This window comes from Meles meles, chromosome 2, assembly GCF_922984935.1.
Source record: "Meles meles chromosome 2, mMelMel3.1 paternal haplotype, whole genome shotgun sequence".
Classification (NCBI taxonomy): Eukaryota; Metazoa; Chordata; class Mammalia; order Carnivora; family Mustelidae; genus Meles; species Meles meles.
The window spans coordinates 151,978,888-152,000,572 of record NC_060067.1 but is presented as its reverse complement, the minus strand read 5'-3'; positions in this window follow the sequence as shown (position 1 = coordinate 152,000,572).

Genomic DNA, 21,685 nt, shown 5'->3' with positions numbered 1-21,685 from the left:
GTAAAATGGTATTGTTGAGCACCCCATCCCTTCAAAGGTAAGAAGTTGATTTACATGTAGGTGACATTGTGTATACCATATCTGTATCTTATGATTATGGTCTTTGTTAGTTCAGAAATGACTTTCGCTTCTACCCATTCTGGACCCTTGCATCTTGATGGTGCTTGTAACCATTTCCAGTTGGGCCTAGATTCAGTGAGATAAACAACACACACTTGTACTCTCCTTTTTTCCTTCTCTGATTCTCTCCTGCAATGATATTCCTCCCCTCATTTACTCTAATACTCACAGGGTGATCACAGAGTTATTACCTAGGTTTGCCCTCTCCTTTTTATGCATTCTCAAAAGTGGTGTGGTTTTTCAGAGACTCCATCTCTTTGGAATTGTGTGATCTAGTTTGAACTGTTAACTGCACTCCTGGGATATGTGATTAACCCAATGTTTTGAAACTCATTCCCAATAACAGAGTAATATTTATCAGCCAGCCTTTCTGTACTCTTACTGAAATTCTTAATTCTGCAGAACTATCTTGTTTACTCACCATTCTATGCACACACCATTTCCTAGTAATATAGACAGAGGGATATACAAGAACAGAATGTTACTATCTATCTATAAGAAAGTATATGTTTATGGTTTATGCAGAGTTTAAACTTAATAGATGGAATGAAACAATTACATATAAAATGCCACCTTACATAGTGTATAATATAGTTGGAAAACTAGACATAAAATATTTTGAAAGGTTAAAAACAATGAAACTATAAAGTGGAGTTTAAAACAATAATACAGCAGATGATACAAAGACAGGCCTAGTAACAAAGAGTATAGGATTTGGCACAAAATAGAAGTGAAATTGAGTCCTGGCTCTGTTCTTTATTAACTGTGTAATCTTAGATGTGATACATAATATTTCTAAAATTTAATTTCCTGAGCTTATTATGGAGGTAATTGTAATATTCTCTTCATAGAGGTGCTATGAAGGTACTATTTAATAGAATGGACATTTTATACTGCTGACATTGTAGTTTTGACTTCAATGGTGTAGTTTTTACAAGCTTCTCTTTTGTTCTTTGTTGGGCAACATAGTGACAAACCTTGAGAATGGAAATAGCTTGTAGATGGATTTCTTAGTCCAGGGTAGAGTACAATTTGGGGGCTAATGGAAGCAAAATAGTAGTTAGAATATTTTAAAAGAGCCTCTGCAAAATCAGCAAAAGATATATCCAGACAATTTATAGAAGAATATATGAAAATGGTGTTTTAACATATGAAAAAATATATTCAACTTTACTGCTATACAAAGCAAGAATATACAAACTAAACTACAATGAGAAGCCACTTATTAGTAAGATCTAAAGATTCCAAAGTTTCACAACATGATTTGTCGGTAGGCTACAGGAAAATGGGCAGTCTATTAATTGTTGATGGGAATGCAAAATGGTACAATTCCTAAGGAGGAGCACCTAGCAAGGTAACAGACATTGATATTTTTACTCTGCAATTCCACTTCTGGGAGTCTATCCCAAAGATGCATAGGGAAAAGCTGTAAAATAACCAATGCACACAATTGTGCAGTGAAATAATATTTAATGCCAAAAGCAGAGAAGACTAGTTCAATAAAAGAGAAATGGCACATCCAGGAGTGACAACAGCAGGGTGGCAGAATAAGACATCCCTTGCTCATCTCTCTCTCAAAAACAACAATCTAACATCCATCCATGGACAAAAGTGCTTTTCTGGGAGCTGTGGGATCCAGGTAGGAGATGCAAAGTCTTGGTCTAAGAATGAGGAGAGCCATTTTGAAAACACATGCCTTCACCAAGGGGGTGGATTTGCTGACCCAGGTCCTAGCTCTACACCTGAAAACAGCACCATATCCCTGAGGACTCAGCTACAGTCCTGTTTGGCTTCAGTTCTGCCACCTTGCCCATCCATGTGTCAGGCAATAGACCTACAGATCTTGGTCCTGGCTGTGGACATTGAATGTGCCATGAAGAGGCTACTGCTCCTCTCAACTGCAGTCCAGGAGCTCATGGAGAACACTGATTTAAATGGTTACCCATGGAAAGGAAAAGAAGCTAAAATCAACCTAAACACATAATTCAAAGAAAAACACAGAAAAAGAAAGATTTTACATAATTTTAAGGGTTGGTATTGTCACTCTATGTTCTTAGAATATGTATAGTAAGGAGACACAAAGGAGCTATAATATATTGAATTCCATTCCATGTTTGTTAGTGGTAATATTGGAATTATTATTTTTAATCTCTTATGCATATTGAAAGAGAATGAAAATAGGTAATTATGTTTAGAATGTTTGATGGTAACATTCAGTGTAAGATAAAGGAGTACTGTTATAAAAAGTGTATGTGAAAAAATATATCTGAATAGGAAATATGAACATTCAAATTTTTTTAATTTTAATTTTTAAATTTTAATTTCAATTACATCTTTTACATTCAATTATACCTTTTATAGATTTGCTCACTGTAAAGTTTTAAGAGAAATGACAGTGCAATGACTGAGATTTTGACCTCATAACACCATCCCTACTGGAAAAACGCAGTGATCCTGGAGTAATCATTGTATCCAGGGATGGGAAAGGAAAGGTATTCCACAACCCTGGAACACTGCATTATGCTAGAAAATAAGGAAGTCACAGAGGACTAAAAATGATGCATGTCCAAAAGACATAGGGGCTTCCAGAAGGGGTTCCCATTAGCCAAAGATGAAACCACTTGAATATTTGAAAAGATAGTGAATGTAATTTGTTGAAAACACTGACTATAAAAAACCCAGAGTTTTTTAGAAATTTATTTTTATTTTTATTTATTTATTTGACAGATAGAGATCACAAGTAGGCAGAGAGGCAGGCAGAGAGAAGGGGAAGCAGGCTCCCCGCTGAACAGAGAGCCTGATGCGGGGCTCAATCCCAGGACTCTGGGATCATGACCTGAGCCAAAGGCAGAGGCTTTAACCCACTGAGCCACCCAGGCACCCCCCAAAACCCAGAGTTTCAAAGTGACACTTAAAAAACAGAAGGACGGAGCATCTGCCTTTGGCTGGGGTCATGATCCCAGGACACATGGGGCTCTCTGCTCAACAGGAGGCCTGATTCTCCCTCTCCTACTCCCCCTGCTTGTGTTCCCTGTCTCACTCTCTCTCTCTCTCTCTCTCTCTCTCTGTCAAATAAATAAATAAAATCTTAAAAAAACAAAAACAAAACCAAAAAAACTAGAAGGACAATTCAGTGAACACCACTGGAAGTAACTAGAGCAAAAACAAGTTACTGAAAACCCTGAAAATTAGAAGGAGGGAATGAGACATTTAGGCTGTCTTTTTTTTTTTTTTTTAGATTTTATTTATTTATTTGACAGACAAAGATCACAAGTAGGCAGAGAGGCAGGCAGGGAGAGAGGAGGAAGCAGGCTCCCTGCCAAGCAGAGAGCCCGATACAGGGCTCGATCCCAGGACCCTGGGGCCATGACCTGAGCTGAAGGCAGAGGCTTTAACCCACTGAGCCACCCAGGCGCCCCAAGGCCGTCTTTTTTTATGAGCTATATTTCAGGGTTATCAGAAAGCCTTGGATGATGAGAAAAAGAATTCTTTATCATAGAGAAATACCAGTTAAAAATGTGATGGAAGAAATAATAAAATCCTAAAATTATCATTTTGCAATTGTTACCGATCACCATTAGATAAAGCAGTAGGTGAAAGTTTGTGGGGAGCTTTCTAATGGAGAGTGGGGAAGGATCAGAACACCGCCTGCTGAATCCATTCATTAATCACTCATCATTAACCATGGAAAGTCCAAACATCATCTCACAGCACAACCAATAAATTTTTTTTGCAAAAAATAAAATGAAGTTAAAAGTAAATCTAATCAAACTTAGAGAGTTAATTCCCATTTACAGGGAACATAAGGACAGAGGAACAAGTTAAGATCCCAAGGTGGCAAATTTGGAATGTAGGACATTTTCTAAATGGCTGACTTGGTCTTTGCAACATGTCCGTGCCTGGCATGGAGAAGAGGAAGGAAGGAAAACTCTAGATTGAAAAAGGTTTAAGATAGAACAACTATTCCTTCTCCTAATGTCCTCCATGCTATTCCTTTATGTTCCACAAGTAAGTGAAACCATATGCTAATTGACTTTCTCTGCTTGACTCATTTCACTCAACATAATCTCCTCCAGTTCCATCCATGTTGATGCAAAAGTTGGGTATTCATCATTACGGATGGCTGAGTAATAGTCCATTGTATATATGGACCACATCTTCTTTATCCATTTGTCTGTTGAAGGGCATCTCAGCTCCTTCGACTGTTTGGCCATTGTGGACATTGCTGCTGTGAACGTTGGGGTGCATATGGCCCTGCTTTTCACTACATCTGTATCTTTGTGGTAAAATACCCAGTAATGCAATTGCAGGGTTATAGGGAAGGGAAAAATGAAGGGGGGGAAATCAGAGTGGGAGATGAACCATGAGAGACTATGGACGAGAAACAAACTGACGGTTTTGAAGGAGAGGGGCAGGGGGATGGGTTAGACGGAGATGGGTATTAAGGAGGGCAGGTATTGCATGGAGCACTGGATATTATATGTAAACAGTGAATCTTGGAACACTACATCAAAAACTAATTACATACTGTATGGTGACTAACGTAACATTAAAAATAAAAGAAGACATACCAACCAAAGGTAACGAGTGGACCTTATTTGGATTCTGATTTGAACCATTCAAATGTAGAGAAAATGCTTTTGAGATAATTGGGAAAAAATTTTTATAGACTTGTATTACATGAAACAGAAAGGTGATTATTAGGTGTGCTAATGGTATCACAGTTACATAGTCATATTTTTATGGATGTCTTTCAAATTATGTATGGGAAAATGACATGATGCCTAAAATTTGCTTTAAAACACTTTATCAAGGAAAAGAAAGAAAAAGAAAAAGTGATGGATGGATGAAGCCAATAAGACAAAACCTTAATAACTGTGGATCTAGGTGAAGGATATAGGGAGGTTCTTCATACTATTTTCTTAATTGCTAAGTAAGTTTGAAAAATACATAATACAATTTTAAAACCAAAATATTACTTTGGGAAATAATATATTAAAACAACTTCTGGGGAAAATGTTGAAGAGACATTTGAAAGTTGTCTTGAGATACCCAGGACAAAGTTGAGAGTTCTTGAGTTCTTAGGACAAAGAGAAAAGATTGGGAACATCCCTTTTTGGGGGCAGAGTTTTCTGAAATGTTGGTGATTACTCACTGAACAGAATAGCAGCCTTGGTTGACCCGGCACCTTGGTCCTTAAGAAGAAATTCAGTGGGTGTAATTTGCATGCTGTAGTTTCTGGGCAGGTGGCTCAAGAGTTCTCTTCCCCTCACTCCACTCCCAAGAAGGATTTGATTGTACCAGTAAAGGGTCTGGGAACATCATGTTTGAGGGTGGGCTTTCTTTCATAAGAGGAGCCAAGAGATTAAATTTTCTTTCTTCCATATGGCTTTTTTCCTTGCTTTTAGAATTTCTTTGCTTATTTGAATTGCTGACATTTTTAAAAAATTCGTTTCATATGGCGAGGTAATAGAATAGTCTGGAACATTTTTCCTTATGGCACAAAACATTTCACTCTGTATATTTTAGGCACATAACAACAAAGGTGGGACACAGATGAGGAGAGGCAGAGGGAAGCCCTTAGAACTGCCTTTGGTGTAGACCAGTGGTTTTCAAAGTGTGGTCCACAGAACCTTGGCCATCCATGAAATCCTCGCAGGGGAATCTGTGAAGTCAAGGCTATTTTCATTATAATATAATGAACATTTATAATTCCAAGACACTATTTGATTCTTCTGTTGTGTTGGTATATTTGCTGTAATGGCACAAAAACTGTGGTGGGTCAATTCAGGTGCTTTAATGCCAGTGGCACCAAATTATATTCACAGTCACTGATTCTTCATTCTCAGGAAAAGCCAGTTTTATTCAAGAACGTCTTTGGTGAGGGGTGCCTGGACAGTACAGTTGTTGGAACACCTGACTCCTTGTTTCAGCTCAGGTTGTGACTGATGTCAGGTCAGGTTGTCCGGTAGTTTTGTGTTGGACTCCACACTCAGCTCGGAGTCTGCTTGGGTTTCCCTCTCTCCCTCTGCCCCGCCCCCCTACTGCTCAAATAAAGAAATACATCTTTAAAAAAAAAGAATATTTTTAGTGAAAAAGTAAAAGTGTTAGTTTTATTAAATCTTGACTCTTGAATACTTATCTTTTTGATTTCCTGTGTGATGAAATGCAAAATACACATGAAGCCCTTCTGCTGAATACTGAAGATGACTGGGTTGAAGAAAAACACTTCTTTGAATAATTAGCCTTGAATAATGAGCCGAAGGCCCCACTTTATTTCATAGAGCACCACTTTTACTTGAAGCATGGCTGACAGAGAAACAATGGTTACTCAGACTTGGGTTATTTATAGGCATTTTCTTGTAAGTAACTGTCACGTTGATCACGTCAAGGAAAACAACTGACTGGATTTGTTGTCAGTGATAAAATTCAGCCCCTCAAGAGATTATTAGATACTAGAAAATTAGAGTTGTGAAAAACTTACATCTACCACTCTTAGCTTGACAGTTCCCCAAATTTAAGGGCATTTCTTTCTTTTTTTTTTTAAAGATTTTTATTTATTTATTTGACAGAGAAAGATCACAAGTAGGCAGAGAGGCAGGCAGAGAGACAGAGAAGCAGGGTCCCCACAAAGCAAAGAGTCCGATGCGGGGCTCGATCCCAGGACCCTGAGATCATGACCTGAGCCAAAGGCAGTCGCTTAACCCACTGAGCCACCCAGGCGCCCCTTAAATTTAAGGGCATTTCTAATGAGAGTAGTGGTGATATTAACAAATGTAATTGTTTTGATAATATAATATTGGAATTTGCCAACTTTTGGAAGATGCATGATGAGTGAACTGGTATTTTCCAAATGACCACTGCCTGATGTTACAAAAACATGTGTGAGTGAATTGGAAATGTAAGAGACATTAATGGATTTTAAAACGTATAAACAAGTTCATTGACAAAATTTCAAATCTTAACTTTGAGAAACTACACTTGTTGAATTTTTTGTCATGTTAACAAGAATATCCACAACTATCTGAAAAGACTATTAAAATATCCCTTTCGTTTCAATGAAATGTCTGTTTGAGGTGAGAATATTTTTCATAGAGTTTAACTAAAACAACATATTGCAGCAGATTGAGTGCAGAAACAAACATAAAAATTCAGCTGTCTTCCAGCCAGACTTACACAGATTTGTAAACATGTAAAGAGTGCCACTGTTCTCACTAATTGTATTTGTTGTAGAAGCTGTAATCATATTTCATAAAATTGTAATAATCAGTTTATTCTTTTTAAATGAGTTAATGAATATTTTAAAATTTTCTCAATCTCAATTCCTAGTAAGGTAAATATAACTCACATAAACAACAACAACAAAAAACTGGAGCCATGAATCAATTTGAAGACTATGAAGAAGCTCTGAGACCAGAAAATTTGAGAACCAGTTGGTCTAGGCCGTGTAAATTAGATGAATCTGGTTTGCCGCAGTTGGGAGAAGATCCGATAGTTTTGATTCAAAGTTCTAACTAGTAATAGGGTATTTCTTTGCTTATAATTTTCCTAAATGTGTAAACTTATACCTATAGATGCCAATTTGGGGGCACCAAAGTATATCATGGCCTTTGAGGATCTTGACTCAAGAGACATGGGTCTTACATTCAGAAGCACGTGTTGGTTACCGGGTAAATCAGACCCCGCTACAACTGTGTAGTAATTTAGTCGGTGCTCAGTCATTTGCTCTTTTTATAACCAGGGATTTTGTTAATTTCCCTCGTCGACTTCTGAACCAAAGGACCTGAAATGAAATACATTTGCAGGCTGAAGATGGTTCCTTCTGATGAAGAGCTGGAATTGGAGCCGAATTTGATATGTAAAATTGGATTGAAACATTTAATCCCTGTCTCTAATTGTTTTACCAGAAGGGAAACCCTTGTTGCTATGCAAGTGTTTTTAAAAAATCAGATGGCAAGTTCTGAATTTAGATCTGACCCCCTATCTTGGTTTGACGATCTGTCAAGTTTTCATGAAATCTACTCACTCCAAATCCAGAGGCATTAAGAAATTTCCGAAGCACAACATCCCTAGGCGCCTACTGACGTGCTTTTCTGTAGAGTGTCACTTGCGGAGTGCAGTTTGCAAAGAAGTATTTTCAGATTTTTCTGTCACTTGATAGCCCCCAAAGGGAAGCATAATGTACCTTCAGAGGGCTGGAAAAAAGCGGTCATCCTGGCCCTGCTAGGCAGCGGTAGCCAAGGCGACTGATGGAACATAGGAGGGTGGATTCCTCACTGGAAACGGCAAATAGGACTTCTGACTGTGGAGCTATCAGGGGCTCCCTAAGGGCGGGGCTGTTTTGACTTTAAGTCTCCTGCTTGCTGCATAGTTTCCCTTTCTTAATTGCGTTAGTTCTATTCTTGGAGCTGCTGAAGCTTTCCTGAAAGTGTGGGTGATGGGGTTCACTGGTCTTACCCTGAGTCCAGAGAGGCACCTGTGTTCCCAAACTCACATCTCTGGCAGAAGTGGACTATGGAATCCTCCTGTTTTTCAGATTCCCAAGTGACAGATGGGCCATTCCTGGAGGTTTTGAACTGATGAATGGGGAACAAGGGTGTGTGTGTGTGTGTGTGTGTGTGTGTGTGTGTGTGTGTGACTTACCCATGCTATTCTCTCAGATTGTACATTCTGTCCCCTTGCTTCGTGCCACAGCAACAGTGCCTCTGTGTTAAAGGTTGAATCATCCAGATCTCGCCCTAGATCATGATGTGTTAGAGAAAGTATTACAGTAGTAGTTAGGTTCTACTCCCATTTTGGTCCTAATAGCTGTGTCTTTGGGCAGCTTATACAACCTCCCTTAGTACACTATCCTCATCTATAAATAGGGAATTGACTTATATTACTAAAATCTCTTCTGGATTGAGTATTCACAAGACCATCTCCCATTTACAATCAGGAATGGTCCTCAAGAGAACAAATAAGCACAATCACTTTCATGCTTTCCTCCAACAACCTTAGTCCTGTTATGTTTTTCTATGAGGAAGGAAAAGCAATCACCTCCCCCCCCCCCCCCCGTAAGCTCTGACACTAGCATCTAAGTAGACAAAATATTAGAGTAAATGTGGAGAGCTGCTGGTAGCAGATTTGCCAGGGTAGAATAATAGTAGTTTGTGGAGGGCTTTCTGTGAACCACAAACTCTTCTAAGTGCTTTAGATGAGTAACTCACTTAAGTCTTTGAGGTAGATACTATCTCTCATCCTCCTTTTACAGAGAGGAGAAGAGGAGCACAGAGAGGTTAAGTAATTTGTCTAAGATCACAAAGTGAGCAAGAAACAGAGCTAGGATCAAAACCAAGCAATCTAACTTCAGGATCTGACCCTTAACCACTACCACCCCAATCTCTTGTTTCTTATCTATCTTCCCAAGTCACTGTTGCTTTGGCTTCATTTTAAGAATCTTTTTCTATGCCTTGCCCTTGTACATGAGTACTCTGTTTGAATATCTGCCCAAGATTATTTCTCTGCCCTCCCCACACCACAGCCCATGGGTGGTGAGTATTGTTCTGCTCACACCTGCAACTGACATCTCAGGTAATGTTCAGACTTTTTGTGATTTGGGATGGAGAACAAGCCATTGACCTTCTGGTAGGGAAGCGGAAGAGAGGATCTTTAAGATTATCCATGCAGGAATACTATGCAGCCATCAAAAGAAATGAAATCTTGCCATTTGCGACGACGTGGATGGAACTAGAGCGTATCATGCTTAGTGAAATAAGTCAATCGGAGAAAGACAACTATCATATGATCTCCCTGATATGAGGACATGGAGAAGCAACATGGGGGGTTAGGGGGATAGGAGAAAAATAAATGAAACAAGATGGGATTGGGAGGGAGACAAACCATAAATGACTCTTAATCTCACAAAACAAACTGGGGGTTGCTGGGGGGAGGTGGGATTGGGAGAGGGGGAGGGGTTATGGACATTGGGGAGGGTATGTGCTATCGTGAGTGCTGTGAAGTGTGTAAACCTGGCGATTCACAGACCTGTACCCCTGGGGATAAAAATACATTATATGTTTAATAAAAAAAAAAATTTGGAAGGGGAGGCGAACCATAAGAGACTATGGACTCTGAAAAACAACCTGAGGGTTTTGAAGGGTCAGGGGTGGGAGGTTGGGGGAACAGGTGGTGGGTAATAGGGAGGGCACGTTTTGCATGGAGCACTGGGTGTTGTGCAAAAACAATGAATACTGTTACGCTGAAAAAATAAATAAAATGGAAAAAAAAAAGATTATCCATGCAGAAGAGAACAAGGAGTAAAGAATGGAAAAGAGTGAAGAAATCCTATGTGAACTATGCGATTCTGTCAGAAGAAATAAACATAATTATTGGTATCCCAGAAGAGAGAAGGGGAAGGGAGCAGAAACTTATTTGAAGAAATAATGGCTATGAACTTCCCAAGACTGGGGAGAGATTTGGATAGTCGAGTTCATAAAGCTCATAGTTCTCAAACATATTTTCTTTTTTTTTCTTTTTAAACATTTATTTGACAGAGAGAGATCACAAGTAGGCAGAGAGGCAGGCAGAGAGAGAGAGAGGGAAGCAGGCTCCCCGCTGAGCAGAGAGCCCCATGTGGGACTTGATCCCAGGACCCCGAGATCATGACCTGAGCCGAAGGCAGCAGCTTAACCCACTGAGCCACCCAGGTGCCCCTCAAACATATTTTCTCAAAGAAATCTTCTCCAAGATGCATAACACTAAAACTATCTAAATAAAGACAAGGAGAAGATTTTAAAAGCAACAAGAAGAAAGAAGCTTGTCACAACTCTACCACCACACCAACTGCACATTCTATGTTGGATGGAATGGGGCTATCTATGATGTAAAGTGATTTTTTTTTGTATTTGTTTTGTTTGGTGATGAAAAAATATGATTCCAAAGCTTAACAAAAGAATTAACTGTCATTCCAAGAAGCTAATAAATTAATACTTTCACACTCAAGTAGCTTCTGGTTCTTACTATCTCATCAAATAATTCATTGGTTTAACTTCTTTTTTTTGACATGCCTTTTTAAGAAACTGTTAGTTCCAGTATAGTTAACATACTGTGTTATATTAATTTCAGGTGTACAATATAGTGATTCAGCATTTCCCTATAACACCTGGTGCTCATCACAAGTGCACTCCTTAATCCCGTTACCTATTTCACCAATCCTCCACCCACCTCCCCTCTGGTAACCATAACTTTGTTCTCTAGAGTTAAGAGTCTGTTTCTTGGTTTGCCTTTCTCTCTTCCTCCCCCCAACCCCAGCCCCACTTTGCTCATTTGTTTTGTTTCTTCAGTTCCACATATAAGTGAAATTATATGGTATTTGTCTTTCTCTGGATGACTTATTTCACTTAGCATTATTCTCTGTAACTCAAACCATGTCATTTTGAATGGTAAAATATCATTCTTTTTTAATGGATGAATAATATGTGCCTACACACACACACACACACGTTCTCTATGCATTCATCAGTTGATGGACACTTAGGCTGCTCCCATAATTTGGCTATTGTAAATCATGCTGCTATAAACAAATATAAGGGGTGCACATATCCCTTTGAATTAGTGTTTCTGTATTTTTTTGATAAATGGACAGTACTGTGATTACTAGATTATATGGTAGCTCTATTTTTTAACTTTTTGAGGACCCTCCATATATTTTTTCACAGTGGCTGCACCAGTTTGCATTCCCACCAACAGTGAATGAGGGTTCCTCTTTCTCTGCATCCTCGCCAACATTTGTTTCTTATGTTGTTGATTGTAGCCATTCTGAGGTGTGAGGTGACAGCTCATTGTAGTTTTGACTTGCAATTCTCTGATGATGAGTGGTATCGAGCATCTTTTCATGTATCTGGTTTGTTTTTTTTTTTTAAAGAGCATGAGAGGGGGTGAGGGACAGAGGGAGAAGCAGATTCCCTGCTGAGCAGGGAGCCTAATGCAGGGTTTGATCTCTGCATGATTCTCTGGGATCATGACCAGAGTCAAAGGCAGATACTTAACCAACTGAGCCACCCAGGTGCCCCTGGATGTCTTCTTTGGAGAAATGTCTGTGCATGTCTTCTGCTCATTTTTAGATTAGATTATTTGTTTTTTTGGAGTTGAGTTGTATCAGTTCTCCTCCTCCTCCTCCGCCTTCTTTTTTTTTTTTTTTAAACATTTAAAAAAAAGGAGACTCGGGGCGCTTGGGTGGTTCAGTGGTTTGGACCACTGCCTTCGGCTCAGGTCATGGTCTCAGGATCCTGGGATCGAGTCCTGCGTCGGGCTCTCTGCTCGGCAGGGAGCCTGCTTCCCTCTCACTCTCTCTGCTTGCCTCTCTGCCTACTTGTGATCTCTCTCTGTCAAATAAATAAATAAAATCTTTAAAAAAAAAAAAAGGAGACTCCATACCAATTGTGGGTTTGAACTCATGACCCAGAGATCAAGAGTTGCTTGCTCTACTGAGTCAGCCAGATGCCCCAAGTCGGATAAGTTCTTGATATATTTGGATGCTGTTCATCAGATATGTCATTTGCAAATATCTTGTATTCAGTAGGTTGTCTTTTAGTTTTGTTGATTGTTTCCTTTGCTCTGCAGAAGCTTTTTATTTTGATGTAGTCCCAGTAGTTTACTTTTGCTTTTATTTCCCTTTTCTCAGGAGACATGGCCAGAAAAATGTTGCTCCAGCTCATGTCAGAGACCTTCCTGTCTGTGCTCTCTTCAGGGTTCTTTATGGTTTCAGGTCCCACATTTAGACCTTAACCTGTTTTGTTTGTTTGTTTTTTAAAGATTTTATTTATTTGACAGACAGAGATCACAAGTAGGCAGAGAAGCAGGCAGAGAGAGAGGAGGAAGCAGGCTCCCTGCTGAACAGAGAGCCCGATGCGAGGCTTGATCCCAGGACCCTGAGATCATGACCTGAGCAGAAGGCAGAGGCTTTAACCCACTGAGCCACCCAGATGCTGTAGACCTTAATCTGTTTTGAGTTTATTTTTGTGTATGGTGTAAGAAAGTGGCCCAGTTTCATTTTCTTTTTTTCTCTTTTTTTTTTTTTTTTGCTGCATGTAGCTGACCAGTTTTCTCAACACCATTTGTTGAAGAGACTTTTTCCCATTGAAATTCTTTCCTGCTTTGTCAAAGATTAATTAACCATTAAATGTGGGTTTATTTCTGGGTTTTCTTTTCTGTTCCATTGAATTATATGTCTGTTTTTGTTCCAGGACCACACTGTTTAGATTATTACAGCTTTGTCATATAACTTGAAGTCTGGAATTTTGATACTTCCAGTTTTGTTTTTGTTTTACAAGACTGCTTTGACTACTTGAGGTCTTTTTTGGTTCCATACAAATTTTAGGATAGTTTGTTCTAGTTCTGTGAAAAATGCTGTTGGAATTTTGACAAGGATTGCATTAAGTGTGTAGATCATTTTGGAAAGTATAGACATTTTAATAATATGTGTTCTTTCTACCCATGAGCATGGAACATCTTTCCTTTTCTCTGTGTTGTCTTTAATTTATTTCATGAGTGTTTTTTAGTTTTTAGAGTACAGGTTTTTCACATCTTTAGTTAGGTTTATTCTTAGAAATCTTATTATTTTGGGTGCAATTTTAAATAGAACTGATTTCTTAATTTCTCTTTGCTGCTTCATCATTAGTATATTTCTGCACATTGATTTTGTATCTGAGTTTTTACTGAATTCATTTATCAGTTGTAGTCATTTTTTAGTGGAGTCTTTGTGTTTTCTGTATATAATATGTCATCTGAAAATAGTGAAAATTTTACTTCTTTCTATGGCTTTCAATATGAATTTTAATTACGTAAATACTTATGGTGTTGAGCTGAAATCCTTCTGATCTTACATGATTATTCTTGCCTCTAGGCTTAGAGTTGTCAGTCCATTTTCTCTTAGTTAGAGATTAGTTAGACTAGTCTTTATTGAAAAACTGTACAAGTGCTATATCACAGACCTTCTTATAAGTTGTCAAAAATAATTTCCTATCCAGATTATGTATTTGAAAACATCCCATTTTAAAGATTAAAATAATTGGTTATTTGTCAACGAAAGTAAGTTCAGCAAAATTATGTTTGAGATTGTTTGCAATGACACAATGCCAATGCATTTTGAGAGAAATAAGTAGGATGATTTATGGTTCCTTTGGAAAGAGAGGTTTCTTTTTTTAAAGATTTGCTTATTTTAGAGAGAACGAGAGAGAGAGAATTTCCAGCAGACTCCCCTCTGAGTGAAGAGCCCAACATGGGGCTCAATTCTGAGACCCTGTGTCCATGACCTGAGCTGAAATCACACTTAACCAAATGAGCCACCCAAGCATCCCAAGAAGTTTCTTTCATTTTCCTGATTTTCAACTCTTGTAGATTAGAGAAAAGACAACAGAAAAGACTTAGGTTGCTTGAGAATTAGGCTGCATGAGTACCTGTGGGCAAGAGCATTGGAAATCTTTAACATGCTTCTTTATGCACATCCTTCTGCATCATTCTTTTCCAGTGGTTCTCAATGGGATGGGAGAAGCAGTATGTTTCTTTCTTCTCCTGAGGAGGGAATTTAGATATTTCTCTGGGCTTTGCAGTTTGTCACAATGACAGAAGTTGTGCTACAAGCTCTTAGAGCTGGGGAGGGTGGTTGAGAAGGCAGTTCAGTAATGCCCCAAGAAATCTTTTTCTTTTTAAAGCTTTACTGTAATAGAATCCACAAACATACAACTTACCCTTTTAAGGTACACAAATTCAGCTACATGGCAGGATACAAAAATCAATGCCCAGAAATCAGTTGCATTTCTATGTACTAACAATGTGACTGAAGAAAGAGAAATTAAGGAATCAATCCTATTTACAATTGCACCAAAAACCATAAGATACCTAGGAATAAACCTAACCAAAGAGGTAAAAAGATCTGTATTCTAGAAACTTCAGAACACTGATGAAAGAAATTGAGGAAGAGACAAAGAGATGGAAAAACATTCCATGCTCATGGATTGGAAGTATAAACATTGTTAAAAATGTTTATGCCACCCAGAGCAATCTACACATTCAATGCAATCCTTATCAAAAGACCACTGACAATTTTCACAGAGCTGGAACAAATAATCCTAAAATTTGTATGTAACCAGAAAAGACCCCAAATCGCCAGGAGAATGTTGAAAAAGAAAACCAGGGGCGCCTGGGTGGCTCAGTGGGTTAAAGCCTCTGCCTTCAGCTCAGGTCATGATCCCAGGGTCCTGGGATGGAGCTCCGCATCAGGCTCTCTGCCCAGTGGGGAGCCTGCTTCATCCTCTCTCTGCCTGCTTCTCTGACTACTTGTCATCTCTGTCAAATAAGTAAATTAAATCTTTAAAAAAAAAAAAGAAAAAGAAAACCAAAGCTAGAGGCATCACAAAGCCTGACTTAAGCTATATTACAAAGCTGTGATCATCAGGACAGCATGGTACTGGCATAAAAACAGACATATAGACTGAAGGAACAGAATAGAGAGCCCAGAAATGGACCCTCAACTCTATGGTCAATTAATCTTCAACAAAGCAGGTAGGAATGTCCAATGGAAAAAAGACAGTTTCTTCAATAAATAGGAAAGTTGGACAGCCACATACGCATGAAACTGGACCATTCTTTTATATCACACACAAAGATAAACTCAAAGTGGATGAAAAATCTAAATGTGATACAGGCACCCATCAAAATCCTAAAGGAGAAGACAGACCAGTAACCTCTTCAACCTTGGTCATAGAATCTCTTGCAAGATACATCTCTAAAGGCAATGGAAATGAAAGCAAAAATGAACCACTGGGACTTCATCAAGATAAAAAGCTTCTGCAAAGCAAAGAAAACAGTCAATAAAACTGAAAGGCAACCTACAATTAGAACAGCTAAAATTAACAAGACAGGAAACAACAAATATTGGTGAGGATGTGGAGAAAGGGGAACCCTCTTACACTGTTGGTGGGAATGCAAGCTAGTACAGCCACTCTGGAAAACAGTATGGAGGTTACTCAAGAAGTTAAAAGCTACCCTATGCCCAGCAATTGCACTACTGGGTATTTACTGCAACGATACAGATATAATGAAAAAAAGGGGTATGTGCACCCCAATGTTCATAGCAGCAATGTCCATAATAGTCAAACTGTGGAAGGAGCTGAGATGTCCTTCAACAGATGAGTGGATAAAGATGTGGTTCATATATACAATGGAATATTACTCAGCCATCAGAAAGGATGGATACCTACAATTTATGTCAATGTGGATGGAACTGGAGGGGATTATACTAAGTGAAATAAGTCCGCCAGAGAAAGACAATTATCATATTGTTTCACTCATCTGTGGAATATAAGAAATAGCACAGAGGATCATAGAGGAAGGAAGGCAAAACTGAATGGGAAGAAATCAAATGGGAGACAAACCATGAGAGACTCTTAACTCTGGAAAACAAACTGAGGGTTGTGGAAGGGGAGGTGGATGGGGGGATGGGGTAACTGGGTGATGGGCATTAAGGAGGGCACATTATGTGATGTTACATGCAATGATGAATCATTGAGCACTACACCTGAAACTAATGATATAGTATATGTTGGCCAATTAAATTTAAGTAAAAAATATTTTTATATATAATATACAAATTCACAGAACTGTGTGACCATTACCACAGTCAATTTTAGAACATTTTTGTCACCACAGAAAGAATCTCTATACTCATTATTGTTCAATTCCCATCCCACTCCCAGCTCTAGGAAACCACAAATCTACTTTCTGTCTCTACAGATTTGCTTTTTATGTATATTTCATATAAACGGAGTCATACAATATATAGTCCTTTGTGCTTGTCTTCTTTCCATTAGCATTATGTGTTCAAAATTCATGCATGTTGTAGGATGTCTCAGAATGTCATTTCTTTTTATTTCAGGGTAACATTTTATTCTAGTATATACTGCATTTTTTTAATGTGTTCTTCGGCTAATGGACTTTTGTGTAGTTTCTACTTTTTAGCTATCATGAGATTATGTCTGCTATGAACATTTGTGTACAAGTGTTTGTGTGGACACATAGTTTTGTTTCTCTAGAGCAAATACTTAGGGGTAGGATTGCTGGGTCATATTGTAACTCTATGTTTGATTTTTTGAGGAACTGCCCAAGTGTTTTCTAAAGCATGTCGACAATTTTACATGCCTTCTAGCAGTGCATGAGGGTTCTAATTTCTCCACACACTAGTCAATTCTTGTTATCATCTGTCTTTTTAATTACAGCCATACTAGAAGGCATAAAGTTGTATCTCATTGTGGTTTTGATTTGCATTTCCCTGATGGCTAATGATGGCATCTTTTCTTTTTAGCCATTTGTATGTATTCTTTGGAGGAAGGTTTATTTAGGTCCATTGTTCATTTTCATTTCAAAATTTTTTTTAAAAAGGTTTTATCTATCTGACAGACAGAGAGAGAGAGCACAACCGGGGGAGCAGAAGAGGGAGAAGAAGACTCCGTGCTAGGCAGGGAGCCTGACACAGGATTCCATCCCTGGACCCTGGGATCATGACCTGAGCCGAAGGTAGATGCTTAGTGGACTGAGCCACCGAGGAGCCCCTGCATTGCTCATTTTTAATGGCTTATTTGTCTTTTAATTCTTGAATTTTAAGGTATCTTTATGTATTCAAGATACATGCCCCTTGTCAGATATGACTTACAAAATCTTTCTTCCATTCTGTGGTTGTTTTTTCACTTTCTAGGGTATCCTTTAAAGCACACATGTTTTTAATTTTGGTGATGTGAAGGATGTCTTTGCACAATAAATTCCCCTGCCATCATGCCAATAGCATGAACACTATCAAAGGTTGAGGTAAAAAGCATTTGGTTTATGTTGACCAAACCAACAATCTTGATGCTTACTGGAATCTTTAAACCCACAAAAGCCTATTTTGCTCTTTCCTCTTCTAAAATCTCACTAATACCCTGTATAAGATTTTTCTACTTAAAGATTTTTATATTCCTCAGCAGTGGATAGATTTAAGTGAACTTTTTTCCCCTTGTCATATTTCATTTCGTACTCAACCTCAAACTTGGGATCAATCAGATTGATGTTTAGTTGGTAAGTCCCACATAGTGATCATACTGTAACATTTTCAGAACATGTGGTATGCTTGGCTAAAAGTCCATAGACGTAATAAAACACGGTATTTTGTGTGAATAACAAGACATGCAACATTGCTATGCATTGCCCCTGTTACTACCTGGAGCCGGTAGTAAAACTGAGGTCTGAGCAGGGGAGGAGGCAAGACAGTAGGAGGAGAAAATAGAAAATAAAAGAGAAGAGGTGGATGAAGGTGGAGAAGGAAAGGCAAGAGATGGGAGGAAGAAGAAATGGTAGAACTGGAAGAAACAGAGACAGAGGCAAGAGAGAAAGATCTCTCAGGCGTGGTTGCCTTTTCAGTCTTTGCCCACTCCCTCCCTTCCCACGACTGGGGAAGGATCAGCAGCATCCTGTGTAGCTCTTTCCCAGCACTTACCACCCAGCGTGATAGAGCGAGGAGACCCATCTTCTCCTTTCAATGGGTATCAGAAGGCATAAAGCATTGGGTTTCACATTGTCTGCAGTCCTAATACATCCGGTGTGTGAGTACAGAAGACCTGAGTTAGTTGGTGACTCCAAGCATGACTTGGAGCTGTGCTGAGGGAGGAATCTGAATCCTATGTGAGGTGATGCTGGCCTGAGAGGGAGCTGACCTGACCCCCAGAACCCATCCACATCCCAGTGTGCATTTGTTTTTCCCCTGTGATATATGCACTTAAAGTCGGAAGGATTACAGTGGACTTTTAAAAAGCTGAAAGTTTATGTGTCTGTTTAAAGGGAAAGTCGGAGATAGGAAGGTGGGTGAAATAGATTACCATTCACAATTTTCTGTATGTAATGCAATCATAGTATGATTGAGTGCATTTGTGCCATAAGTTAACGCTCTCTGGTCAGCACCATAAACAAATGGAAAATTAAAAAGGAAGGAATGAGAGGAGCGTGTCGCTCCTTAATACCTTTACCGGTGTGATGAGTTCTGAATTCACTAGTTTAACAACCATTTGTTAAATTTGACCATATTGAGTGAGTATCATTAGCTCAGGCCACTGGACACTGCTGGCGGGTTTGCAGTTATCCTGTGAGGCTTTCAAAAGTCTTTCTTTAGACACTTCTTATTGTGAAATGATGATGTCAAAATAGAGTCAGCAACCATAATCCCCTAGGAACAGATTCCTGGGAAAGATGCTGACGTCTCCTTTTAAAAGACAGTAAGCATGTGGGAAGTCCATCCATGGAAACATTCCCACAAGAAATTAGTCACTGGGTATACATTTCTTATTCTGTTATTTGTCCTAATATTTCCCATCAATAAAAAAAAATGTAACTGCTTCTGGTTCTCATTGCTGCTTTCACATCTCCTTTGCTCCAGTGGAGGAAGCTGGGCAAGGCATGAGCACGTATGCCCAAGCAGGCCGGCCTGGAAGACTGGTGAAGTGACAACCTAGATGACTTCCAGTAGAGCTTAATTACTTCCATTTATGCTTTCACTGCGTAAACAGCACAGTCACCTTTAGATATGAACTTGTCAACAACAATGTGTCTAAATTCTCCTCCATTTCGGCAGCGAGAAGCACTTATTATCCCTTGCAGGGTGCTCTTTTACTGGTGGCTCATGTCCTTGCTTCATTGTTCTATTGATTGTAGGACTGTTGATCAGTGTTCAGAATCACAGCTCCATTCAACAGAGCTGCTTGGAAATCAATCAAGAGCATTTTCCCAGTTTAATTACACCTGCCCTTGTCTGGAGTTTAATAAGGGTGGTGGGTTACTTTCTGATTTCCTTAAGTAAAGGATGTTTTACCAAAGTGATGCCTGTATCATGGTTTGATACGCATGTATACAAATCTTTACAGCCAGCAGGCAATGCTTCCATTATTATTGCAGTTATTTATTTTGCTTACTATGCCCAAGTGGCAGTTGAATTGTGTTAGCAGCTCATAATAATCAGGATCCTTAAATTTAAGTCCTTTTGTCGTTTTCCAGCATGTGGGAAATGCAGGCTTTGGAGCTTGGGTAGCTTTAGATTAAGCGAATGGGTCCATGTTGATGGGCAGGGTTCCCTCTTAGTTCCTCTATTTGTTCTTTAATAAAAACCTTTGAATTGTTAAAATAATATAGTGTGATTGTATATTCAAGATATGTCATGCTAATAGATGCACAAAATACGCTACTTCTCTTTCATCTTTTCATAGGATAATTATTTGAAACTCTAAGTTTTCCTCCCATCTCTTGAGCAAACAAGGGCAAAGCTAGTAATTTCTGTGCCCTGGCTAGCTTAATTTATAGTCCATATTCTGTAGCTTTCATCTTAATCTCAGAGTCTTTTCCTGTCCTCTTATAATCTATTACAGTAAAATTGCCTATTATGCACATTTAACTCATGAGAAGTTGATTGCACACAGTGGAGTGGGAGAATGCTACTGGTGATTGTCATGGTACTGCCCCTCTAGGAACAAATTACTCCAACAATATAAAATGGGAGATGTAATCTACTCTTCATTAGTAGATCTTACTTTGTATTTGCTTTTTTTAATATCGTGATTTTAGTGCTATGTATACATTTTAAAATACAATATGACCTCGAAATACAAATCAAATACTTCGGTGGCTAACCAAAGAAATAGTTCTAACGTTAGAGGAAAAATTGACCTTTTTCTACCTATGGAGAACTGGAATGTCGACCTCCTGTGTGACTTGAAATATGAGTATGCTTACTCTACTTCGCAGACTGCTTAAGAGTTTTCAGGGATATATTTTACAAGGGACCAACCTACATGTCATCTTTTGCCTTGGACTTCAGAACCTAATTGTCTAGAGGAGGTACAGTTATACCAAGCTCCTCTCATTCTCTACATTCAATTATGTTCATTACTTTATCAGTTAACAAATATTTATAGAATCTTAAAAGTCTTTTGGAGAAACCTGAATCTGTTGGCTGATGCTAACTTTTTAGAAAAGACTTATTTATTTATTTAAGAGAGAGAGTGAAAGAGAGCGAGCATGTGTTGGAGGGAAGGGGAGAGGGAGAGAGAGAGAGAATATTCAAGCAGACTCCCCACTTAACATGGAGCCTGTTATGGGACTCAGTCTCACAATCCATGGGATCATGACCTGAGCCAAAACCAAGAGTCAGATGTTAACTAACTGAGCCACACAGGAGCCTCTGCTGATACTTTTTAATGCTCTTTCTAATCTTATTCATCACGACAAAACTAGTTTTTTGGTGTGTTCCAAAGTTGTGTACGTAAAATCAGGAAGCTATAAAACGCCTGAGCTGGAGGAAACTTAGCCCTTTTCTCAGTCCCATGGTATAGTGATCTGCCCAGCATCCCACAGCAAAGTAGAGGCAGAGCCATAGCTCTTTTTTGTTAGAAGATCAAAGATCTCTAGTAAAGTGAAGATATACTGAAAGTGAAACACATTCAGCCATTGAAACATTAGCTTTTCAAATTAAAGTAACCTAACTACCCAGGAGAGAGCTTCTTATGAAGGA